The sequence below is a fragment of the Anomaloglossus baeobatrachus genome, chromosome 6 (genome assembly GCF_048569485.1).
Source record: "Anomaloglossus baeobatrachus isolate aAnoBae1 chromosome 6, aAnoBae1.hap1, whole genome shotgun sequence".
Taxonomy (NCBI): domain Eukaryota; kingdom Metazoa; phylum Chordata; class Amphibia; order Anura; family Aromobatidae; genus Anomaloglossus; species Anomaloglossus baeobatrachus.
Window position 1 is genome coordinate 213,715,849 of NC_134358.1, and position 27,450 is coordinate 213,743,298.

General features: G+C 52.5%; 1 protein-coding gene across 3 annotated transcripts in view; it reads right to left on the reverse strand.

Moving 5' to 3' along the window:
• SLC66A2 (solute carrier family 66 member 2) overlaps window positions 1–27,450 on the reverse strand; it is a 214,119-nt gene that overhangs the window by 181,196 nt on the left and 5,473 nt on the right. The gene's annotated exons all lie outside the window — the stretch shown is intronic.

Here is a 27,450-nt window from a genome sequence, read left to right on the forward strand (position 1 = left end):
TAAATTATAAGATCTTCATGCCGCCAACTGATGAGTTAATCAATAACTAGGTCACGTATACCTTATATTCATATGATTACTGCTCGGGAAAAATGGGAGGAGGGAGGATTACACCATCTGCTGTAACAGACTTACAGCAAAGATTAACTCACTGCGGCCAATGACCTGCTTAAAATGACCCACAGTCACTTGCCACTCCTAACATAGCTACAACATGAGAAGTCTAGGCAGATATGATGAATAAAACAACAACACTGTAGGTCATCAATTAAGATATATGATATAATCCACTTGTGTGTCTGATCCCAAAAGTTAGGCCTGTGGGCCTAAATATTCCGACCATTGTTTGCCATTTTTTATCTCCGATGGGTACAGGTGTACTTAATGCTAATAAATATAACATTTGTATCTTTGTTCCTGACAAAAAAAGTAGTTTTATTTTTCTAAATAAAAAAAAACAAATTGTAATTATTATAATTATTATATTACACTGATTGATTTAAAGATGTTCTCCACTACTAGAACAACCCCTCCCCTCAACCTCTATGTTTACCCCTTGTAAAATAGTAACAGTATTCTCTCACGTCCTCCAGATGTTTTTGAAATATCCAAGTGAAGCAGACACTGATTGGCTGCAGGGATCATGTGACAGTCACACAATCCCCAGGAGAATCCATGCCTACATTGCTGGAACGGCGATTGCACCGGAGGCAAGTAGAAATTATATTCTTTAACAAGGGGGAAAACACAGGGATTGAGAAGAGGTTGTCCGAGTAGTGGAGAACCCATTTAAATTACATTGAGGAACTGCAAATTAAAATTTATATACACAACATTGAAATTGCGACACCAAAAAGGGAAAAGTAAAATAGTAATGTAAATCACAGGATCAATTATACATAAAATGGAAGCAAAAATGGAAGTAAAATTTTCAAAACATCCTGATTTATTCAGTATCAAGTATGAACACCAGGAGTAGAAAAACACATACCAACACATCTTGGAATGCCATCAATGAGGTTATTAATGGTTGTCTAAGGAATGTTCTGGAATTCTGAATGCACTTTGGCACCAAATCATCAAGATCCCCCGCTGGCAGCTCCCTTTGCAGTTACAGACCAACAACGTCCCAGATGTGCTTGATGAGAGATAATTTGGGAGCTGCAGCAGGCAACAGAGGCACAAAAGGCCATGGAGACTGCGCACCGAAACACGAGTTAGGCCTAAACCACAAGGCATGAAAATCGGTGCGAGTGGAGTACGATAAAAAAAAAAAAAAAAAAAAAAAAAAAAAAACCCCATTCCACTTGGACCACTAGTAGCCTGTGTGTCAGCGCACATGAGCGATTATTTTCTCAGCCCTAATTGGACTGAGAAAACAATCGCAGAATGCTGCGATTGTAATGCGATCATTGTTTCTCTCGCACCTAATCAAGTGTATGGGGCGAGAGAAAAAAAAAAAAATTGCACTGCACTCAAGGCACACCGGTGTACAGCGAGTGAAGTTCGAGAATGGCAATAGCCGGCTATGGAGGAGAGGGAGAAAAATCCCTCCCCTCCGCACCGCTGGCCCGCCCCTCAGTGCTGGCACGCCCCCCGCAGCTGAGGTCCGCTCGTAAAAATCGGACCTCAGTCGCAGGGACACTCGTATGACACTCGGCTCTGCTGTACTGCCAGTGTGTCATGCAAGGGGATCGCAGTAATCCCAGTGTGGCCCAGGCCGAATATGCAGCCTCATGTGGTGTTCAAACACAGCTCTTGGGACACACTATAGAAATGGAAGTACCACTAGTTCCTCCACCAAATTATTGTAACACAGAGCTAATTAATGTACCTGGAATGAAGGCTAAAGAAATCTGGCTACCATCCATTGTGTTCTGCTCTGCACTCGCTACTCGCTTGGTATCAAGACGGTGGCAGACTCTGTTCACACTGCAGACTGACAGACAACCTGAGGTCTCTTAGTTGTTCAGCCAAAGCCGGGCGTCATCTGTTTCATGTTCACTGCTCATCAGTTAAGCAGAAGTTAATTCCTGCTGGCTTGTGAACTGCTGCCAGGAGCTCAGGTTGCTAAAGATCACTCACAGCTGCCTCCACCCATTACAAGGTGCTGAATCCGGTTCCTCATTGCTGATAACTCCGGCGATTCCGGTGTTAGTACATGATAAAGTTACTGGTAATTTGTTGTAGGATCTTGTGTGGTTTGGAAATATCCCTGTAGTCCGTTTATTTCCTCCCTATATGCAATTTCTTCCAATGCACATTTTGTTTCTCCCTGGGTCTGATTGCAGTGCGTATGCGTTTTAGTTCTCCCCAGACTACGTTATTTATGTGGTTTGTCACTTTAGTCCCGAACCTCCACAGGGGTGGGGGAGACAGGGTGATAAACCAGCATTCAGACAGAAGTTGGGGTCATGATGGCGGTCCAGACCTCGCTAACAGAGCGTACCTCTGGGATAAGGGACAGCGCCGGGTTCCCGGACTGAAGACCAATCTAGATGCCAGTGCTTCAGTTACCCATCCCACCCGTGACATTATGTAATCACTCACCATAATCTGAGGAGTAAGACTAGTGTAACATTCTCTAAGGAAGGCCTCTTCATAGCATTGTCCATGTAGCCTCCAAACCAAACTACAAGATGAGTCACGCTTTTGTCTTGGACATAATGACCGCTGAAAAGGACAGACCACCATTCCAGCATCCATTGCCTTCTTGCTCTGCACAATGATAGTCTTTAAGTGCGGTGGCGGGAGGTTAATGGAAAACCTGCACTCAGTCGTCTGACTCATAGCCCAATGTCATACAAACACCTTCTGATTGATTATTTGTATAGACATTGTTGACGCCCAATTTTACCCTTAGTAAAGAATGGATAAATTGTGGAACTACTTGTATAGTCATTACTTCAAAGTCACCCATGAGCAGTTTTTCAGCATAATACCAGGCTGCCTCTTGCTTGTACTACTGTGAGCATAGCCCCAACCTGCAACCATGGCCTGATTGTCTCCCGACTAGTCTCCCATCGAGCACATCTGGAAAGTCATCAGTCAGTAATTGAAAGGGAGCCGATCTTGATGATTTGCAGGCCCAAGTGCCTTCAGAGTGGCAGAACAATCCTCAGAAGACCATTTAATAACGTCACTGGTTGTTTGAAAAGGCATGTAAGAGCAGGTATTTATGTGCATGTTCTCATACTCAATACGCAAAGAGACTTTTGTTTCTATATATTTTTGTTTGCATATCATTAGCATGTTCTATTATTTCTGTAATTAAACAACTTAATTCTTGAAGTTGTAATTGAACATTGAGGAGTATACATATATATACTAGAAGGTGGCCCGATTCTACGCATCGGGTATTCTAGAATTTACGTATTGTGTAGTTCATGTATGATTTTTGTTATATATACATATATATATATATATATATATATATATATATATATATATATATATATATATATATATATATATATATATATATATATATATATATATATATATATATATATATATATATATATATAGATGTTGTTGTGTGTAGTTACCAAGTGTTTGTGTAGGGCGCTGTACATGTTCTGGGTGTTGTCTGGGTGTGGCGGGGGGTGAGAGCGGTGTTGTATGTGTGTTGCGTTGTTTGTGGAGCGCTGTGTGGGTGTGTTGTGCGGTTTGTGTGGGTGTGGTGTGTTTTGGGGGGAGGTATGTTTTGTGCAATGTGTGTTGTGCAGTATGTGCGTATATTTATGTATGCCGCGGTGTTTGTGTGTTGGGTGTTGTGTGCGTGCGGCGTTGTCTGTGTGTGTGGGTGTCTGTGTATGGCGGTGTTTGTGGTTCCCAGTGTGTGTGTGTGGTGTGTATGTGTTGAGGGGAGGTGTGCACCTCCCATCGTGCCCCATCCCCCATGCTGCGCACCCCCATCGTGCTCCATCCCCCATGCTGGCCACCCCCCATCGTGCTCCATCCCTATGCTGCGCATTCCCCATCGTGCTCCATCCCCGATGCTGCGCACCCCCCATCGTGCTGCATCCCCCATGCTGCGCACTCCCTATCGTGCTCCATCCCCCATGCTGCGCACTCCCCATCGTGCTCTATCCTCCATGCTGCGCACTCCCCATCGTGCTCCATCCCCCATGCTGCGCACTCCCCATCGTGCTACATCCCCCATGCTGCGCACCCCCCATCGTGCTACATCCCCCATGCTGCGCACCCCATCGTGCTCCATCCCCCATGCTATAATAGTTCTCCTATTAAACTCAGAGAGGAGTATAATAGGAGGACTATAATAGGAGGAGTAGTCCTGGGGGGAGAGGAGTATAATGCCGGCTCCCTGCACATGTGTACCGGTAGCCGGTGTAAGATCCGGACGTTGGATCATCAGCAGCAACAGCACCAGCAATCCTTGAAATTGCAGGAACAGAGGCACCAAGAACAGATGGTCCTCCTGGCCAAGTCGATCCGTGCCGGACCGGCAGCAACAACCCCGGGACCGGGTGACGACGGCAGCGTCCGGAAAGCGGTGAGACAAGCGTTGCAAAAGATGACCCCGGGGGATGATGTGGAAGCGTTCCTGGCGGTGTTTGAGCGGGTGGCCGAGCGGGAAAAGCTGCCGACCCCCCAGTGGGCTGAGGTATTGTCGCCCTATCTGACGGGGGAACCCCAAAAAGCGTACCTGGACCTCTGTACCGAGGACGCCATTGACTATGCAACCCTGAAAGCCGAAATACTTGCTCGATTGGGGGTGAATACCTATGTACGGGCTCAGCGGGTAAATCAGTGGTTCTATGAGGAAGCCAAACCCGTACGCTCACAGGCCTATGACTTGTTGCATCTCGTAAAAAAGTGGTTGCAGCCTGACACTCTGAGCCCGGCGCAAATGGGGGAAAGGGTAGTAGTTGATCGTTTTGTGCGCACTTTACCCGTCACCATTCAACGGTGGGTAGGACAGGGCGACCCGAGTACCCTGGATCAATTAGTGGGCCTGGTAGAGCGGCATGTGGCTACGCAGGACTTGATACGGGACACTGAGACTTTGCGTACCGCCCGTCGGTCCGGCCCCTCCAAGCCTAGGGTCAAGGACCCACCGCTGACACCGGTGCGGGAATCCGCTACCGTCCCGTCTGAGGCCGTACCCTCCGTCCCTGAGGTCCGGAAGGTTATGTACCCCAAACGACAACTCGTCAAGGGGGTTTCCTTCCCTATTAGATGTTGGCGGTGCCAGCGGGTGGGACATATGGAAGCCCAGTGTCCACTCACCACGGAGCCCATGGATTGTGGGGTTACCCGGCGGGGTTCAATGTATGCTCAGGTGGTGTGTACCGCTGACCTGGTCTCCCCAGAGACGGAGCCCCACTTGTGCCAAATACAGGTGAATGGATGTCCGGTTACCGGCTTGTTGGATTCCGGAAGCTTAGTGACCCTTGTGCGATCAACTCTAAGGGCTAAAGTAAAGGCCACAGGACGTGGGGGTGGTTTGCATACATGGGGACCGCCGAGACTATCCCACGGGGATTGTCACCATCACAGCACCTTGCGGTCAGGTGCAACATGAGGTGGGACTTATTAACTCTCTTCCCTATGACGTGATCCTAGGAAGGGATCTGCCCTATTTTTGGACTTTATGGAAGGGACCTCCTAAGTCCCCTCAGATATTGGTCAGTCCGGGACCTGAGCCCTACAATCCTGAATCCGGGACGCCTGCCATAGGGGTCCCCATGATAGGGACAGAGTGTGAACCCGATAGGTCGCCCCTAGAGGTTGCGTTTGGGACAGCCCAACTCCAGGACCCTACATAAATACATGCCCGGAATCGGGTGACGGTAATTGAAGGGGTGGCACAGCTGCCCTGTGCCCAGGTAAGGTACCCCCATTTCGCTCTTAAGCAGGATTTACTCTACCGGGTAGATGAAATACGGGGCGTGGGGGTAGAGCAGTTGGTGGTGCCCCAGCCGTATCGCCGGCGGGTCCTCGACTTGGCTCATAAACACCTGATGAGTGGCCACCTAGGGGTCAAGAAAACGCAGGAGCGAATATTGCAAAGGTTCTATTGGCCCGGGGTCTTTGGGGAGGTAAAACGGTTCTGCGAAACCTGCCCGACGTGTCAGCTTACCGCACCACTGGCCCACTTTCGCAGTCCATTGGTGCCGTTACCAATTATAGAAGTCCCTTTTGAACAGATAGGGATGGATCTGGTGGGGCCCCTCGTAAAGTCTGCTCGAGGGCACCAACACATCCTAGTGATCGTTGACTATGCCACCCGGTATCCAGAGGCGATACCTCTCAGACATACTGCGGCGAAGCTTATAGCTCGGGAGTTGTTTTCTGTGTTCTGCCGGGTGGGGTTGCCCAAGGAGATCCTTACGGATCAGGGGACCCCATTCATGTCTAAAGTGACCAAAGAACTATGCCGGCTACTCCAGATCAAGCAGTTGCGTACGTCTGTGTATCATCCTCAGACGGATGGGTTAGTAGAACGATTCAATAAAACCCTGAAAACCATGCTAAAAAGGGTGATCTCCAAAGACGGGAAAGACTGGGATATGATGCTTCCCTATTTGATGTTTGCCATACGAGAGGTGCCACAGGCATCCACGGGGTTTTCGCCTTTTGAATTGTTATACGGGCGACATCCCCGGGGATTGTTGGGCCTGGCAAAGGAAACATGGGAGCAAGAGCCCTACCCCCATAAAAGTGTGATTGAACACATTTTAGGAATGCAGAACCGCATAAGCGCGGTCATGCCAATTGTGAAGGAGCATTTACAGGAGGCTCAGGCCGCGCAAAGCGGCCGCTACAATAGACAAGCCACCGTGCGGACCTTTAAACCCGGGGATCGGGTGTTGGTATTGATCCCCACGGCGGAGAGTAAATTCCTGGCTCAGTGGCAAGGCCCCTACGAGATAAAGGAAAGAGTCGGGGTGGTCAACTATAAAGTATTGCAGCCCGGTAGGCGGAAACCTGAACAAATATACCATGTCAACCTATTAAAACCGTGGCAGGAACGGGAAAGCCTGATGGTTGATTTTTCCCCATCTCCCTCCTCTTCGGGTCGTTCAAACCCGGCTCCAGCAACCTCCGGAGAGGACGAACCGGAAGTAAGGATTGGAGAAGCCCTCACCAAGCAACAGAGGCGAGAGGCCAGACGGCTGGTTCAGCAGAACCCCGATGTCTTCTCCGAGTTGCCGGGTAGGACCAGTCTGATACGACATGACATTGTCACCGAGCCCCATCTGAAGGTTCGCCTGAAGTCATACCGCGTACCGGAGGCTCGAAGACAAGCCATATCAGAGGAAGTGAAGACAATGCTTCGCCTGGGGGTCATCAAAAAATCCCGGAGTGAATGGGCTAGTCCCATTGTCCTAATACCAAAACCCGATGGCTCCTTAAGGTTCTGCAATGACTTTAGGAGATTGAACGAAATATCCAAGTTCGATCTCTACCCCATGCCCCGGGTGGATGAGCTGATTGATAGGCTGGGACAGGCGCGATATTTTACCACGCTCGACCTGACCAAGGGGTACTGGCAGGTGCCACTGACTGAGTCCGCCAAGGAGAAAACCGCTTTTGTTACGCCGGAGGGTCTCTTCCACTATGTTGTCTTGCCTTTTGGGTTACATGGCGCTCCGGCCACGTTCCAGAGGTTGATGGACTTAGTGCTGGAACCCCACCAGGCGTATGCATCAGCGTACCTTGATGACATCATTATTTACAGCTACGATTGGCAGACCCACTTGGAACAGGTACAAGCGGTGGTGGACGTGCTTCGAACAGCTGGATTGACAGCCAATCCCAAGAAATGTGCGTTGGGACTCACGGAAGCCCGCTACTTGGGCTACGTGATAGGCCAAGGAGTGATTAAGCCCCAAATTAACAAGGTTGAGGCGATCCAGAAGTGGCCTAGACCCCTGACCACGAAGCAGGTTAGGGCCTTCCTGGGTATCGTGGGGTACTACAGGAGGTTTGTAAAAGATTTTGCGGGACTATCAGCCCCCTTGACGGACCTTCTCAAAGGCAAGAAGTCCGTCATGGTGCGCTGGACTCCGCAGGCCGAGGACTCCTTCCGGGCCCTGAAGGGGGTCCTGTGCGGACGGCCCGTTCTCGTACACCCTGATTTCCGGAAGGAGTTCATAGTACAGACTGACGCCTCAGAGGTCGGCCTGGGGGCAGTGTTGTCTCAGGTGGTTCAGGGGGAGGAACACCCCGTCACCTTCTTAAGTAGGAAGCTCACCCCTCCCGAGCGGAATTATAGCGTAGTGGAGAAGGAGTGCCTGGCGATCAAGTGGGCCTTGGAGTCCCTACGCTATTACCTGCTGGGACGGCAGTTTCGCTTGGTGACGGATCACTCTCCACTGGTCTGGATGAGGTCCGCCAAGGAACGGAATGCCCGGGTTACCCGGTGGTTCCTTTCTCTGCAGAACTTCCGGTTTACGGTTGAACACCGGGCCGGTAGGTTGCAGGGCAACGCCGATGCCTTGTCCCGCGGCCCGTGTTTGATGGCGGGAGTTCAACCCCGCACGCATGAACTGAGGGGGGGGGGGGGTATGTGAGACTGTGACCGGGGTTATCTATGACGGCCGGTATGTCTCGCCCCGGTTGTGCTCACTCCATGATAGAAAGTAAATCCACTCTACGGTTATGCTGTTTCCCTACAGGCTGAAGGAAGGGTTAAATGGAAACAGGAACAAGGGCAGGTGTGTGCCGGGTGTGAGGGAGTGAACAGAACTCCCTGAGTTCTCTGCTGGAGAGGCACATGTATATTGTTGTGGACTTTTGTTTGGGACATTAAACCCGTGTGCTGTGAACCTTAATGCCTGGATCCCGTTTCTTCTGCTACGCAGCCGACCACGCTACCTCACAATATATTCTATATATATATATATTATATATATATATATTATATATATATATATATTAATATATATATATATATATATATATATATATATATAATATATATATATATATATATATATATATATATATATATATATTATATATATATATATAATATATATATATATACACACCGTATTTTTCGGACCATAAGACGCACTTTTTTTCCTCCAAATTTTGGAGCAAAGTGGGGGGTGCGTCTTATGGTCTGACTAGTGTATATATGTGGATTATATGGGGCTTGAGGGGCAACGGGACGGCACTGAGAGTGGACATGGGACATGGGGAGCAGACGCCGCGTTATTTACGGTAGTTCCTGCTCTGTAATAGCCGGCACACATAGTCTCTCCGCAGCCGCCGGCATCCAGCAGCTGCTGGGGAGATGTCTACTTGCTATTACAGAGCAAGATCAGCGCTGGCGGCGGGAGAAGGAGCGGTGCTGGCGGCGGGAGAAGGAGCGGTGCTGGCGGCGGGAGAAGGAGCGGTGCTGGCGGCGGCTAGTGTATCATCACCACCACTCTGGTGATGAAATGACTGCCGCTGCACGTTACCTGCGCTCAGTACAGTGGACAGTCTCCTCCTCCAGGACAGCACAGCCCTCCCTCATCCCCGCTGGCCGGCCTCTTCATCACTGTTACCGTACTTCCTGGTTTCTGATGCGGCGACAGGGCCAGGCTTAATGTACATCATTATCACAGCTGGAGTCTGCTCCGGTAAGAGGTTAACCATTACAGCACAATAAAGTATAAGTACCCCCTCCCCCTAATAAAGTACCGTACATTATAGTAAAAATCACATTACTGTGCTGAACTAGAACTCCAAGCATGCCAAACAGGACATGCTTGGAGTTATAGTTCTGCTTATAGGCAAGAAGATATTGTAATAATAAACTACTTGACATGAATAAAACCCCCATAACAGTGTCAGCAGCAGATCCCCCCATAACAGTGTCAGCAGCAGATTCCCCCATAACAGCGTCAGCAGCAGATCCCCCCCATAACAGCGTCAGCAGCAGATCCCCCCCATAACAGCGTCAGCAGCAGATCCCCCCCATAACAGCGTCAGCAGCAGATCCCCCATAACAGCGTCAGCAGCAGATCCCCCCCATAACAGTGTCAGCAGCAGATTCCCCCCATAACAGTGTCAGCAGCAGATCACCATAGCAGTGTCAGCAGCAGATCCCTATAGCAGTGTCAGCAGCAGATCCCCCATAACAGCGTCAGCAGCAGATCCCCCATAACAGCGTCAGCAGCAGATCCCCCCCATAACAGTGTCAGCAGCAGATCCCCCCCATAACAGTGTCAGCAGCAGATCACCATAGCAGTGTCAGCAGCAGATCCCTATAGCAGTGTCAGCAGCAGATCCCCCATAACAGCGTCAGCAGCAGATCACCATAGCAGTGTCAACAGCAGATCCCCCCATAACAGTATCATTCGGATAGTAGTGATGAGGAGTTCTTGGGATTTCCCTGATAATTAGAGGACTTTCTGGACTTAAAGGTCAAAGTCAGAAATAATGGTTGTCAATGCTGCTGTTGAGTTGCTTACAGTTACATTAGTGAAATATTACAGTGTTATTTAGGTTATGAAATATTTTACCACATTTTTTGCTTCAAATTTTTTTCTTCCTATTTTACACTTCTAAAACCAGGGTGCGTCTTATAGTCCGAAAAATACGGTATATATATATATATAACACATATATATATATATATATATATATATATATGACCTAGTTAATGGAATTGTGTCAGGACTAGGGCTTCAATTTCCATAGCTGGGTGTAATTACTGTAGATCTAACTGCTTATTAAAAATGCTAAAATACATGCAGTGGCAAGAGGTTAAAAGGAATCATTAAAATGTTTACTCATTATTCACGTCTACATTTAGATCATCATTCAACATGAGAATTGGAAACCACGAAAGGAGCGAGATGTTGAGCTTAGTCATTCTTCCTGCATATGACAATTCACTTACTTTAACAGTGTTGGGATATTTCTCAGCTTTTTTATGGTAACTCCTTGTGATTATCACAAGATGAAGCATCAAATTATAACAAACTAGACACAATTCCAGCTCCATGGGAAGCAGAAAAATGTGTTTAATAGAAAATCCAAGGGTTAAAATTCATCAAATGTCATATGCAAAATTGATTTCATATGGTTCTCAACTGAAATGCATAGATCTACATAGTCATTTATGGATTTCGGTACATGACACTTGATATCCGAATTTTAACCCTTGGATTTTCTATGAAATACATTTTCAGCACATTGTAGCGCTGGAATTTTGCCTTGTTTGCTACCACTACATCTGACCAGCAACTTTACTTGCTCCAGAATGTAGGGTGAGCTGCAGTCTTTCTAAATATTACATCAAATAGTAACCATTGAAAATAATGAGGCAAACCACATTCCGCCATTCTTTTTAGGAGTGAATGCAATGTCACCAAAAACAACCATAAGACAGTCTAAATTTTCTTGTAGGATTTGCGCTCTTATTTTCTTGTTTTACTTAGCAACATGAAAAGTTAAAGTTGGAACAGATAGCGTCCAACAGCTGGAAGGGAAACAAAAAAAAAAAAAAAAGTTTTTTTTCTGCCAAACATAGGATGTAATGTTTTCACCGGTCACATGTCTTTTTCAAGCATCCAACATGAGGCCGCATAACAGCTTTAGGCTATGTGCGCACTAGAAAAAGGATTTTTCTCAAGAAATTTCTTAAGGAATTTCGAGAGTGAAGGATTAGCGCACCTGCGTTAAAAAAAGCACTAATAACGCACCGAAAAATGCATGAGTTTTACCGCTTTTTTTGCAGGTTGGTCCCTGCGTTTTTTAATGCTTTAACAGCAATAAATAATATAGATAAATCGATAGAGGGATAGACAGATAGAGGGTGTAATGATGCAACCGGCAATGTGGCAGATGGCCGGTATGTGTCACAGAGGTGGAAATCCTCTGCGATCTGAACCTGGAATGTTTCTCTGGAACTTGTAGTTCCATGAGGATTGTTGTACACATTCAGGGCTGGGTTCATGGGATGGTCAGAAGTGATGGGCGGGACTGACCATCCACATACCTCCCATACGTAGGTGTGTCTCATGGGATTTAATGGAGTTGTCGTTTGTCACATGATCTCCGTGTGCTGGTGGGAGCCATCTTGGTTGGAGCACATGTGCAGGAGATCCTGTGCATACAGAGCTAGTGAGGGCTCTGAAATGTCAGGGAGATGCACAATCCACTGAGGCTTTGAGGAATTGGAATGTGTACAAGGGCCGGGATGGTAAGCCCAGTGTGAGAGTCTCCCTGGACTGGATGGAGGCAGACAGACAGCCTGCAAACCTACTGGCAGGTAACACCCCAGAAAGGGGGACTATACTGGCTGATGCCAGAGAATGAATTGTATGAACAATCGGCAGCTTAAACAGACAGTGAGACGTTATCCTGCGGGAGAGTGGCTGTGGCCCATTACACTGCATGGTTTATGAGGATGTGAATAAATCACCGAGATTGTTTAAGTGACAAAGTGCTCGTGTGTCTTGATCCCGCTGCCAGACGTGTGCCCCAAGACGCTCAGGGCCCAGGTCGTCACAAAGGATAGACAGATAGATGGATAGACAGACAGATAAATAAAGAGATAGATAATGGATAGACAAAGGTGGATAGATGAATAGATAATCGATAAATAGATAGATAGAAAGATAATCAATATATAAAGGACAGATCAATCAATCAATAGATTGATAGAGTCCCTGTGAGGACACACTGCAGTTCTCGAGAGCGGTAATGTGTTTACATCACCGACCGTGAGAAATGACCTGTAGTTACCTCTGCAGTCTCGTTACGAGGCTGCATTGAGTATGTGTCAGACGCGGCTGGATGCAAGCGTCGTGGGACCTGCGTGGATTACGCCGGAGCTGTGTGTTTGGGAGGGGGGGGGGTTAATAAAGTGTTTTTGTTATTTTATTTAAAATAAAGGATTTTTTCGGTGTGTGTGATTATTCACTTTACTTACAGGTTAATCATGGAAGTGGACACCCCGCAGTGCCGGCATGTGCGGACACCCCGCAGTGCCGGCATGTGCGGACACCCCGCAGTGCCGGCATGTGCGGACACCCCGCAGTGCCGGCATGTGCGGACACCCCGCAGTGCCGGCATGTGCGGACACCCCGCAGTGCCGGCATGTGCGGACACCCCGCAGTGCCGGCATGTGCGGACACCCCGCAGTGCCGGCATGTGCGGACACCCCGCAGTGCCGGCATGTGCGGACACCCCGCAGTGCCGGCATGTGCGGACACCCCGCAGTGCCGGCATGTGCGGACACCCCGCAGTGCCGGCATGTGCGGACACCCCCGCAGTGCCGGCATGTGCGGACACCCCGCAGTGCCGGCATGTGCGGACACCCCGCAGTGCCGGCATGTGCGGACACCCCGCAGTGCCGGCATGTGCGGACACCCCGCAGTGCCGGCATGTGCGGACACCCCGCAGTGCCGGCATGTGCGGACACCCCGCAGTGCCGGCATGTGCGGACACCCCGCAGTGCCGGCATGTGCGGACACCCCGCAGTGCCGGCATGTGCGGACACCCCGCAGTGCCGGCATGTGCGGACACCCCGCAGTGCCGGCATGTGCGGACACCCCGCAGTGCCGGCATGTGCGGACACCCCGCAGTGCCGGCATGTGCGGACACCCCGCAGTGCCGGCATGTGCGGACACCCCGCAGTGCCGGCATGTGCGGACACCCCGCAGTGCCGGCATGTGCGGACACCCCGCAGTGCCGGCATGTGCGGACACCCCGCAGTGCCGGCATGTGCGGACACCCCGCAGTGCCGGCATGTGCGGACACCCCCGCAGTGCCGGCATGTGCGGACACCCCGCAGTGCCGGCATGTGCGGACACCCCGCAGTGCCGGCATGTGCGGACACCCCGCAGTGCCGGCATGTGCGGACACCCCGCAGTGCCGGCATGTGCGGACACCCCGCAGTGCCGGCATGTGCGGACACCCCGCAGTGCCGGCATGTGCGGACACCCCGCAGTGCCGGCATGTGCGGACACCCCGCAGTGCCGGCATGTGCGGACACCCCGCAGTGCCGGCATGTGCGGACACCCCGCAGTGCCGGCATGTGCGGACACCCCGCAGTGCCGGCATGTGCGGACACCCCGCAGTGCCGGCATGTGCGGACACCCCGCAGTGCCGGCATGTGCGGACACCCCGCAGTGCCGGCATGTGCGGACACCCCGCAGTGCCGGCATGTGCGGACACCCCCGCAGTGCCGGCATGTGCGGACACCCCGCAGTGCCGGCATGTGCGGACACCCCGCAGTGCCGGCATGTGCGGACACCCCGCAGTGCCGGCATGTGCGGACACCCCGCAGTGCCGGCATGTGCGGACACCCCGCAGTGCCGGCATGTGCGGACACCCCCGCAGTGCCGGCAATGTGCGGACACCCCGCAGTGCCGGCATGTGCGGACACCCCGCAGTGCCGGCATGTGCGGGACACCCCGCAGTGCCGGCATGTGCGGACACCCCGCAGTGCCGGCATGTGCGGACACCCCGCAGTGCCGGCATGTGCGGACACCCCGCAGTGCCGGCATGTGCGGACACCCCGCAGTGCCGGCATGTGCGGACACCCCCGCAGTGCCGGCATGTGCGGACACCCCGCAGTGCCGGCATGTGCGGGACACCCCGCAGTGCCGGCATGTGCGGACACCCCGCAGTGCCGGCATGTGCGGACACCCCGCAGTGCCGGCATGTGCGGACACCCCGCAGTGCCGGCATGTGCGGACACCCCGCAGTGCCGGCATGTGCGGACACCCCGCAGTGCCGGCATGTGCGGACACCCCGCAGTGCCGGCATGTGCGGACACCCCCGCAGTGCCGGCATGTGCGGACACCCCGCAGTGCCGGCATGTGCGGACACCCCGCAGTGCCGGCATGTGCGGACACCCCGCAGTGCCGGCATGTGCGGACACCCCGCAGTGCCGGCATGTGCGGACACCCCGCAGTGCCGGCATGTGCGGACACCCCGCAGTGCCGGCATGTGCGGACACCCCGCAGTGCCGGCATGTGCGGACACCCCGCAGTGCCGGCATGTGCGGACACCCCGCAGTGCCGGCATGTGCGGACACCCCGCAGTGCCGGCATGTGCGGACACCCCGCAGTGCCGGCATGTGCGGACACCCCGCAGTGCCGGCATGTGCGGACACCCCGCAGTGCCGGCATGTGCGGACACCCCGCAGTGCCGGCATGTGCGGACACCCCGCAGTGCCGGCATGTGCGGACACCCCGCAGTGCCGGCATGTGCGGACACCCCGCAGTGCCGGCATGTGCGGACACCCCGCAGTGCCGGCATGTGCGGACACCCCGCAGTGCCGGCATGTGCGGACACCCCGCAGTGCCGGCATGTGCGGACACCCCGCAGTGCCGGCATGTGCGGACACCCCGCAGTGCCGGCATGTGCGGACACCCCGCAGTGCCGGCATGTGCGGACACCCCGCAGTGCCGGCATGTGCGGACACCCCGCAGTGCCGGCATGTGCGGACACCCCGCAGTGCCGGCATGTGCGGACACCCCGCAGTGCCGGCATGTGCGGACACCCCGCAGTGCCGGCATGTGCGGACACCCCGCAGTGCCGGCATGTGCGGACACCCCGCAGTGCCGGCATGTGCGGACACCCCGCAGTGCCGGCATGTGCGGACACCCCGCAGTGCCGGCATGTGCGGACACCCCGCAGTGCCGGCATGTGCGGACACCCCGCAGTGCCGGCATGTGCGGACACCCCGCAGTGCCGGCATGTGCGGACACCCCGCAGTGCCGGCATGTGCGGACACCCCGCAGTGCCGGCATGTGCGGACACCCCGCAGTGCCGGCATGTGCGGACACCCCGCAGTGCCGGCATGTGCGGACACCCCGCAGTGCCGGCATGTGCGGACACCCCGCAGTGCCGGCATGTGCGGACACCCCGCAGTGCCGGCATGTGCGGACACCCCGCAGTGCCGGCATGTGCGGACACCCCGCAGTGCCGGCATGTGCGGACACCCCGCAGTGCCGGCATGTGCGGACACCCCGCAGTGCCGGCATGTGCGGACACCCCGCAGTGCCGGCATGTGCGGACACCCCGCAGTGCCGGCATGTGCGGACACCCCGCAGTGCCGGCATGTGCGGACACCCCGCAGTGCCGGCATGTGCGGACACCCCGCAGTGCCGGCATGTGCGGACACCCCGCAGTGCCGGCATGTGCGGACACCCCGCAGTGCCGGCATGTGCGGACACCCCGCAGTGCCGGCATGTGCGGACACCCCGCAGTGCCGGCATGTGCGGACACCCCGCAGTGCCGGCATGTGCGGACACCCCGCAGTGCCGGCATGTGCGGACACCCCGCAGTGCCGGCATGTGCGGACACCCCGCAGTGCCGGCATGTGCGGACACCCCGCAGTGCCGGCATGTGCGGACACCCCGCAGTGCCGGCATGTGCGGACACCCCGCAGTGCCGGCATGTGCGGACACCCCGCAGTGCCGGCATGTGCGGACACCCCGCAGTGCCGGCATGTGCGGACACCCCGCAGTGCCGGCATGTGCGGACACCCCGCAGTGCCGGCATGTGCGGACACCCCGCAGTGCCGGCATGTGCGGACACCCCGCAGTGCCGGCATGTGCGGACACCCCGCAGTGCCGGCATGTGCGGACACCCCGCAGTGCCGGCATGTGCGGACACCCCGCAGTGCCGGCATGTGCGGACACCCCGCAGTGCCGGCATGTGCGGACACCCCGCAGTGCCGGCATGTGCGGACACCCCGCAGTGCCGGCATGTGCGGACACCCCGCAGTGCCGGCATGTGCGGACACCCCGCAGTGCCGGCATGTGCGGACACCCCGCAGTGCCGGCATGTGCGGACACCCCGCAGTGCCGGCATGTGCGGACACCCCGCAGTGCCGGCATGTGCGGACACCCCGCAGTGCCGGCATGTGCGGACACCCCGCAGTGCCGGCATGTGCGGACACCCCGCAGTGCCGGCATGTGCGGACACCCCGCAGTGCCGGCATGTGCGGACACCCCGCAGTGCCGGCATGTGCGGACACCCCGCAGTGCCGGCATGTGCGGACACCCCGCAGTGCCGGCATGTGCGGACACCCCGCAGTGCCGGCATGTGCGGACACCCCGCAGTGCCGGCATGTGCGGACACCCCGCAGTGCCGGCATGTGCGGACACCCCGCAGTGCCGGCATGTGCGGACACCCCGCAGTGCCGGCATGTGCGGACACCCCGCAGTGCCGGCATGTGCGGACACCCCGCAGTGCCGGCATGTGCGGACACCCCGCAGTGCCGGCATGTGCGGACACCCCGCAGTGCCGGCATGTGCGGACACCCCGCAGTGCCGGCATGTGCGGACACCCCGCAGTGCCGGCATGTGCGGACACCCCGCAGTGCCGGCATGTGCGGACACCCCGCAGTGCCGGCATGTGCGGACACCCCGCAGTGCCGGCATGTGCGGACACCCCGCAGTGCCGGCATGTGCGGACACCCCGCAGTGCCGGCATGTGCGGACACCCCGCAGTGCCGGCATGTGCGGACACCCCGCAGTGCCGGCATGTGCGGACACCCCGCAGTGCCGGCATGTGCGGACACCCCGCAGTGCCGGCATGTGCGGACACCCCGCAGTGCCGGCATGTGCGGACACCCCGCAGTGCCGGCATGTGCGGACACCCCGCAGTGCCGGCATGTGCGGACACCCCGCAGTGCCGGCATGTGCGGACACCCCGCAGTGCCGGCATGTGCGGACACCCCGCAGTGCCGGCATGTGCGGACACCCCGCAGTGCCGGCATGTGCGGACACCCCGCAGTGCCGGCATGTGCGGACACCCCGCAGTGCCGGCATGTGCGGACACCCCGCAGTGCCGGCATGTGCGGACACCCCGCAGTGCCGGCATGTGCGGACACCCCGCAGTGCCGGCATGTGCGGACACCCCGCAGTGCCGGCATGTGCGGACACCCCGCAGTGCCGGCATGTGCGGACACCCCGCAGTGCCGGCATGTGCGGACACCCCGCAGTGCCGGCATGTGCGGACACCCCGCAGTGCCGGCATGTGCGGACACCCCGCAGTGCCGGCATGTGCGGACACCCCGCAGTGCCGGCATGTGCGGACACCCCGCAGTGCCGGCATGTGCGGACACCCCGCAGTGCCGGCATGTGCGGACACCCCGCAGTGCCGGCATGTGCGGACACCCCGCAGTGCCGGCATGTGCGGACACCCCGCAGTGCCGGCATGTGCGGACACCCCGCAGTGCCGGCATGTGCGGACACCCCGCAGTGCCGGCATGTGCGGACACCCCGCAGTGCCGGCATGTGCGGACACCCCGCAGTGCCGGCATGTGCGGACACCCCGCAGTGCCGGCATGTGCGGACACCCCGCAGTGCCGGCATGTGCGGACACCCCGCAGTGCCGGCATGTGCGGACACCCCGCAGTGCCGGCATGTGCGGACACCCCGCAGTGCCGGCATGTGCGGACACCCCGCAGTGCCGGCAGCTTCGGGGCTGGCGGGGGAGCGGGATACAGACTGCAGGGGCACCCGACGGAGGTCACACGGAATTGCTTCAGTGCGGCTTCCGGAGATTTTGCCCATTGACTTGTATTGAGTCACGGTCCGTTATTACGGAACAGAATAGAACATGTTCCATAATAACGGAACGGACATACAGAATCCGTTGGTTTTTTTGTAGGATCAGATGCACACGAAGTGCTACCGTGTACCATCCGATCCTACACAAAAGGCATTGAAAAGATGGTCCTGTCCGTGGGTCCGCAAAAAAACAGGAACTGAACAGGACAAATGGAATGGTCATATGAATGAACCCTAAGTTTGTAATTTGCTGTCGGATAAACAACGCCCTCTTACATCAAAGGACATTGCCCTTAAGTATCCGATCCTGGCGGGCGATAATTTTACTTAAGTCCAGATCAGACATTATGTAGACTGTGTTTCGGGCTATCCCAGAAGACGTTAGAGAGCACCCTTTAAATTTAATCTCTATTAAAACCCATATGGGGAATTAAGCGGGCTTTACAGGCTGCGACATCGCTAGCGATGTCGCGAGCGATAGCACCCACCCACGTCGATGGCGTATCACAAGGTGTCCTAGCAATATCGCCGCCCAATAGACACGGAGATGAGCGGCCGGAACAGCCCGCCCACCTCCTTCATTCCTCATTGCCGGCGGCCGCAGGTACGATGTTGCTCCTCGTTCCTGCGGTGTGAAACATAGCGATGGGTGCTACCGCAGGAACGACAAACAACCTGCATTCCAAACGAGGAACGATTTTTTAAAAATGAACGACGTGTAAACGACAAACGATTTGACACCTTTTTGCGATCGTTACTGATCACAAAAAGGTGTCACACACAATGACATCGCTAACGAGGCCGGATGTGCGGCACCAACACCGTGACCCCGACGATATCTCGTTAGCGATATCGTTGTGTGTAAATGGGCCTTTACTCTCTGAGTCTCACATATAAGCTTCTCAAGCCTTCTATACAATGGTCGGACTCTTCGCCAGGCCTAGGGAAATGGGTGTCTCAGTTAAATAATTGTCCAGTAAAGGATCTCTTGCAGGCCACGCTACATATTATGTCCATGTTACCATACGATAGTTACAAAACCATGGCGCTCATGATCTTTCATAGAGCATATATTTCTCCGGCAGTTAAATCTAAGATGTCCCCGTCTGGTAACTACCCTTGCCCTAAATGCATGGATTCCCCAGCTGATATTTTCCACTGTCTGTGGGATTGCCCAAGGATACGAGAGGTCTGGCGTGCACTCTCACAACACCTTACTAATATCTTTGATCTTTCTATTCCCCTCTCCCCTGAATGGGCCATCTTCAATATTACCGTATTTTTCGCTTTATAAGACGCACTTTTGTTCCCCCAAATTTTGGGGGTGCGTCTTATAAGCCGAATATACGGGGGGGGTATATATATATATATATATACACACACTGCAGGGTCCAGGGGAGGTGGGGGCAGCAGCTCTGGAGCGCAGGGGAACGCTGCGGGCTGCAGCCTTTGATCTCCTGCTCCCGCTCATATAATATGCACAGCCGCTGTCCATCTCCGGTGGTGCTGAAATCGCACCGCAATGATGGGCTGGGGGAGCGGTGCATATTATATGAGCCTGCGCCCCCCCTGTGATGGCACATGCCCCCCCCCCCCTGTGTTAGATTTGGCCCCCAGGCTGCTGCTCATTCTAAAATAAAAAAGCTTTACTTACCCCCTCCAGCGTTTCTCCCCGGTGTCCCTGCTTCCACTGTGATCAGGCAGGCAGAGATCTCAGTCTGCTGTGCCGATCACATGACCGCACTGAGAACCAGGAAGTAAGGAAGAGAAGCACGGAGGGAGACAGGAGGGAGATCAGCGCTGCAGGAGGTAAGGAAAGAGTGTTTTATTTTACTATGGGCAGCAGCCTGGGGGCAATATCTAACACAGGGGGACTTGTGCGATCTATAGGGGCCATGGGCAGCACTATGGGGGCGATATCTAACACAGGGAGACTTGTGCGATCTATATAGGGGCCATGGGCAGCACTATGGGGGAGATATCTAACACAGGGGGACTTGTGCGATCTATATAGGGGCCATGGGCAGCACTATGGGGGCGATATCTAACACAGGGGGACTTGTGCGATCTATAGGGGCCATGGGCAGCAGCATGGGGGCGTTATCTAACACAGGGGAACGTGTGAAATCCATAGGGGACCATAGGCAGCACAGGGGAATGTATGCAATCCATAGGGGGCCATAGGCAGCACAGGGGAATGTATGCAATCCATAGAGGACCATAGGCAGCACAGGGGAATGTATGCAATCCATAGGGGGCCATAGGCAGCACAGGGGAATGTATGCAATCCATAGGGGGCCATAGGCAGCACAGGGGAACGTGTGCCATCACAAGGGGGCTATATTCAATACAAGGGGGCCATATCCAGATTAAGGGGGCTAATTTTAGGATGGGGGGCTATGAGGGACATATACCCTATATGATTTGTTAGAGGGACACTGGCATTATAAGATGGACCCCATTTAACATTAAAAAAATATATATTTTTTCCTTCACCAAATTTGGGGGTGCGTCTTATAATCAGGTGAGTCTTATAAAGCGAAAAATACGGTATTCCACAAGACCAGCTGCATAGGCTTAATGCCCATCAGCGCCGCATTTTATTCATTTGGGCGGCGGCGACTCGTAAAAGTATCTTGACACCTCTGGGCGCAGGACGTAATCCCTACTGTTAGTCAGATTAGTATGAAGGTGGCCTACCTCTTTAAAATGGACTGGATAGAGTACTTAAAGAAAAACTCACCACACGCTTCTTTCTTACATGGTCTTCTTTTATTAATGCCCAACCACTGTCCACACGCCAAGTGGTGAATGACTGTTTCCAATTCACTGACTGGTACATGAGGGAGAAAATAGCTGGCAGAGATCCTGTTAGGCTTGTGTAATGTTTTGTCATAAGACTTTTTTATGCGTGCCCTAGAGAGGGGGGAGGGGGTGGTGGAGGGGTTCTCCCTATTTGTTGGTTTATACTTAAAATAGGTTGTCTAATCTCCCTTTTTTGTACTCCTGAAACTGTATTTCCTTTTGTTTCCTTTTAATTTATCTTTGATATGTCTGTGTACCTTGTTTTTTCCTTCAATAAAAGACTGTTTAAAAAAAAAAAAATTTCTGATAGGTTTATTGGCACCATCTGATTAGAGACACACCTGTGGATGTATTTTAATGCACACCTGAAACACACTGCTTCTTTGCATAGCATCATGGGAAAGTCAAAAGAAATCAGCCAAGATCTCAGGAAGAGAATTGTGGACTTGCACAAGTCTGGTTCATCCTTGAGTGCAAGTTCCAGATACCTGAAAGTGCCTCATTCATCTGTAATAACAATTATATGCAAGTACAAACAAAATGGGATTTCTGTGTACAAGAGATGAGCGAGCTTTTGTCAGATGTGTGCATATCAACCCAAGAACAAATGCAAAAGACCTTGTGCAGATGCTGGCAGAAGCTGGTAAGATTGTATCCTTAGCCACCATGAAATGAGTAGTCTATCAACATGGTTGAAAGGGCACTGTGCCAGGAAGAAGCCATTACTCCAAAAGAAACATTAAAGAGACATTGATGTGTGCAAATGCGCACAGGAACAAAAACCTAAAATTGAACTGTTTGGCCATAATGACCATCGTCACGTTTGGAGGAAAAAGGGAGAAGCTTTGAAGCCCAAGAACACGATCTCAACTTTGAAACATGGGGGTAGGACCATTATGCTGTGCAATAGTTTTGCTTTTAGGCTGGGGGGGCCCCAATAACCATGGATCTCCCCAGTCTGAAAATACCAGCCCCAAGCTATCAGCTTTATCAACATGGCAGGGTATCAAAATTGGGGCGACCACATGCAGTTTTGTTTTTTTTAATTTATTTATTTGAATTAAAAAAAAAAACAACAAAACAGCCGCATGGAGTCCCTCTTATTTTGATACACAGCCAAGATAAGCACACTGTTAGGGGCTGTAGCCGTATGCTCTTTGCTGAGTATAATAATATGGGGATACTCTACGCCAATCTTTTTTTATTCATTTTTACACCAATCTAGACGCAGACAGCGCCTGTGATTGGTTGTAGTCAGGCACTCTCTCACACAGTCTGGGGGCACGTCTGAATCCAACCAAAGATGCAGAGACCACTAGTGGGCAGGGGAAGCAGTGCATATGCTAATGAGCGGCCACAGAAGATAATTGAGCAGATGTGGAAGCAGCATTAAAATCGCGTGAAAACCAGTAAGTATGAAGAGCTTGCTCCAATACCTCTATCCCTTCTACCACCATTTTTAAGCGCCCATTTTGGGTCCCCATAGACTTATATGGGGGCGGGGTTTTTTGTTTTGTTTTGGTTTTTTTAAACCCGGTTGAACCCGCTGATCCCAGGTATCTGTGGGTCGGCCCAATCACTAATCCAGATCTCTATATCACTGTACAGCTATAGTTTAGTATACGTTTTTAGGGTGACAAATGCCCTGCACTACACTAGTTACATAGAATGGGCTATTATCTCAACCTCTCAGTTTTGGACAGTGATATATGAATGTCTGAATTCGGCTAGAGCAGGGGTGGGCAATTAATCTTCCCATGGGGCCGCATGAGAAATTGGAATGGTTTTACAGGTCCGGACTAATATAATAAACTCAGTTCTACCCAATACTGTAAATAGTATATACATTAGGGTGACCGGATCTCATGGGTGGGGGGGGGGGGGAATGTCGGAATTTTGTCCGTCTGGACCCCACAAAACGATTCCCCTTTCCAGATATTGAGATAGCCAAAATTTGAGCTCGATCAAACGACGTTAACCCGTGCCGCTCGTCGCTCAAAGTTTGAAAAAAATCAAAATTTTTGGCCAAAAAGCTGACATATGGAGCCATAACTGCAGAACGGTAAATAATAAAAACATGCTTAATATCTCAAAAGAAAGCTAATGTTGTTCTTCAAAATTTATATTTTATACATAATTGTTATTTTAAGTCAAACTGAGTTACAACAGCTTTTAGCCCCAAGAACGTGACCTGGTACCACTAGGAGCATACTTCGTATATTTTGTTATTAAGTGATAAATTGTGTTTTTTTGGTATATTTTTGGAGTTTAAAGTAGAAATATAACAAAAAACAAGTAATACTGATAAGTGTAATGACATTTTTTATTTTAAAATATAAAAATGAGGTATATAATACATACAAAACAGACACAGTCACTGCGTGGCCCAAGATAGACAAGGGAGAATACGACACAAGTATCAGTGACAATCTAATACAAAAGCAGCTAACTCCAGAAGTAATTGCAAATGTTACTGCTGAATTTGAGACCAAATTAACTGAGAGCCACCCCAGAGATTACTACAAGGAGCTGTTGCAGTTAGTTCTCGTATTTGTTGGATCACTAGACGGCAATGTTGTGGGTTTTAGAACTCCAGGAGCCATTCATCACGCTAGGTGGATGGCAAAGGCTATTTACTGCTTAAAAATGTTCATTTTTCGTCGTCAATTTAAGATGTCTAAAGAAGAAGAAAGTTCTGTGCGTGCCATTTCTATTTTCCTAGTTAAAATTTATTGTAAAGCTTGGTTCAATGCTCCAAAAGCTCATCTTGCGCCAAAGCAAGATTTAGGTATTTTGCATAGTCTGTTAGACTATAAAGAATGTGACAACGACATTGCAGAAATAGCCCTGACCAAATTTTCGAACCATTTGTGGTATTTGAATGCAGAGTTGGTGGGATTATCGTTTTTTGATCCCACCATTACAGACGATGAAAAGTTGTTAATGGCTAATAGATTGCTCAGTAGCACAGATGAACCATCAGAGCACGCTAGGGTTGTAAATCCAAAAGTTAGGAAAGAAAAATTAAAAGATGTAGTTGATGGAGGATTGGTAAATTTACTTACCAAAGAAACATTTACATTCTTTGACTGATTTAATATAAAAAAACAGATTTCCTAAGACAAAATCCAAACACCTGGCCTCAAAATAATGACTTCCAAGAAGGATTGAAAACTGTCAAAACATTAAAAGTAGTTAATGATATGGCTGAGCGTGGTGTTAAATTAATAACCGACTTTAACGACCTTCTGACAAAAGATGAAGAACAAAAGGAATATGTCCTGCAAGTTGTAAGCAAATGCCGAGCATTATATTCTGACCTTTCAAAAACTGCTCTAGAATAGATTAGATAACTATGTAAAATTATCAACTCATGTAGGTACTACGTCTGTATCTTTTCTGTCTGTTTTGTATGTATTATATACCTCATTTTTATATTTTAAAATAAAAAATGTCATTAGACTTATCAGTATTACTTGTTTTTTGTTATATTTCTACTTTAAACTCCAAAAATATACCCAAAAAAAACAAAATTTATCACTTAATAACAAAATATACGAAGTATGCTCCTAGTGGTACCAGGTCACGTTCTTGGGGCTAAAAGCTGTTGTAACTCAGTTTGACTTAAAATAACAAAATATAAATTTTGAAGAACAACATTAGCTTTCTTTTGAGATATTAAGCATGTTTTTATTATTTACCGTTCTGCAGTTATGGCTCCATATGTCAGCTTTTTGGCCAAAAATTTGGATTTTTTCAAACTTTGAGCGACGAGCGGCACGGGTTAACGTCGTTTGATCGAGCTCAAATTTTTGGCTATCTCAATATCTGGAAAGGGGAATCGTTTTGTGGGGTCCAGACGGACAAAATTCCGACATCGATTTTTTTTGCGGTCACTCTAATATACACTAACCCTCCATAAACAAACAGTAAGTTAAACAATACAAAGATGCAATGAAAATATGGAGGTCAGTGGGAGCATACATACTGGCCCTGGTGGCCAGTGGCAAGCATACATACTGGCCCTGGTGGCCAGTGGGGAGCATACATACTGGCCCTGGTGGCCAGTGGCAAGCATACATACTGGCCCTGGTGGCCAGTGGGGAGCATACATACTGGCCCTGGTGGCCAGTGGGGAGCATACATACATACTGGCCCTGGTGGCCAGTGGAGAGCATACATACTGGCCCTGGTGGCCAGTGGGGAGCATACATACTGGCCCTGGTGGCCAGTGGGGAGCATGCTTACATACTGGCCCTGGTGGCCAGTGGAGAGCATACATACATACTGGCCCTGGTGGCCAGTGGAGAGCATACATACTGGCCCTGGTGGTCAGTGGAGAGCATGCATACATACTGGCCCTGGTGGCCAGTGGAGAGCATACATACTGGCCCTGGTGGCCAGTGGAGAGCATGCATACATACTGGCCCTGGTGGCCAGTGGAGAGCATACATACTGGCCCTGGTGGCCAGTGGAGAGCATACATACTGGCCCTGGTGGCCAGTGGAGAGCATACATACTGGCCCTGGTGGCCAGTGGAGAGCATACATACTGGCCCTGGTGGCCAGTGGGGAGCATGCATACATACTGGCCCTAGTGGCCAGTGGAGAGCACACATACTGGCCCTAGTGGCCAGTGGAGAGCACACATACTGGCCCTGGTGGCCAGTGGAGAGCACACATACTGGCCCTGGTGGCCAGTGGAGAGCACACATACTGGCCCTGGTGGCCAGTGGAGAGCACACATACTGGCCCTGGTGGCCAGTGGAGAGCACACATACTGGCCCTGGTGGCCAGTGGAGAGCACACATACTGGCCCTGGTGGCCAGTGGAGAGCACACATACTGGCCCTGGTGGCCAGTGGAGAGCACACATACTGGCCCTGGTGGCCAGTGGAGAGCACACATACTGGCCCTGGTGGCCAGTGGAGAGCACACATACTGGCCCTGGTGGCCAGTGGAGAGCACACATACTGGCCCTGGTGGCCAGTGGAGAGCACACATACTGGCCCTGGTGGCCAGTGGAGAGCACACATACTGGCCCTGGTGGCCAGTGGAGAGCACACATACTGGCCCTGGTGGCCAGTGGAGAGCACACATACTGGCCCTGGTGGCCAGTGGAGAGCACACATACTGGCCCTGGTGGCCAGTGGAGAGCACACATACTGGCCCTGGTGGCCAGTGGAGAGCACACATACTGGCCCTGGTGGCCAGTGGAGAGCACACATACTGGCCCTGGTGGCCAGTGGGGAGCACACATACTGGCCCTGGTGGCCAGTGGGGAGCACACATACTGGCCCTGGTGGCCAGTGGAGAGCACACATACTGGCCCTGGTGGCCAGTGGAGAGCACACATACTGGCCCTGGTGGCCAGTGGAGAGCACACATACTGGCCCTGGTGGCCAGTGGAGAGCACACATACTGGCCCTGGTGGCCAGTGGAGAGCACACATACTGGCCCTGGTGGCCAGTGGAGAGCACACATACTGGCCCTGGTGGCCAGTGGAGAGCATACATACTGGCCCTGGTGGCCAGTGGAGAGCATACATACTGGCCCTGGTGGCCAGTGGAGAGCATACATACTGGCCCTGGTGGCCAGTGGAGAGCATACATACTGGCCCTGGTGGCCAGTGGAGAGCATACATACTGGCCCTGGTGGCCAGTGGAGAGCATACATACTGGCCCTGGTGGCCAGTGGAGAGCATACATACTGGCCCTGGTGGCCAGTGGAGAGCATACATACTGGCCCTGGTGGCCAGTGGAGAGCATACATACTGGCCCTGGTGGCCAGTGGAGAGCATACATACTGGCCCTGGTGGCCAGTGGAGAGCATACATACTGGCCCTGGTGGCCAGTGGAGAGCATACATACTGGCCCTGGTGGCCAGTGGAGAGCATACATACTGGCCCTGGTGGCCAGTGGAGAGCATACATACTGGCCCTGGTGGCCAGTGGAGAGCATACATACTGGCCCTGGTGGCCAGTGGAGAGCATACATACTGGCCCTGGTGGCCAGTGGAGAGCATACATACTGGCCCTGGTGGCCAGTGGAGAGCATACATACTGGCCCTGGTGGCCAGTGGAGAGCATACATACTGGCCCTGGTGGCCAGTGGAGAGCATACATACTGGCCCTGGTGGCCA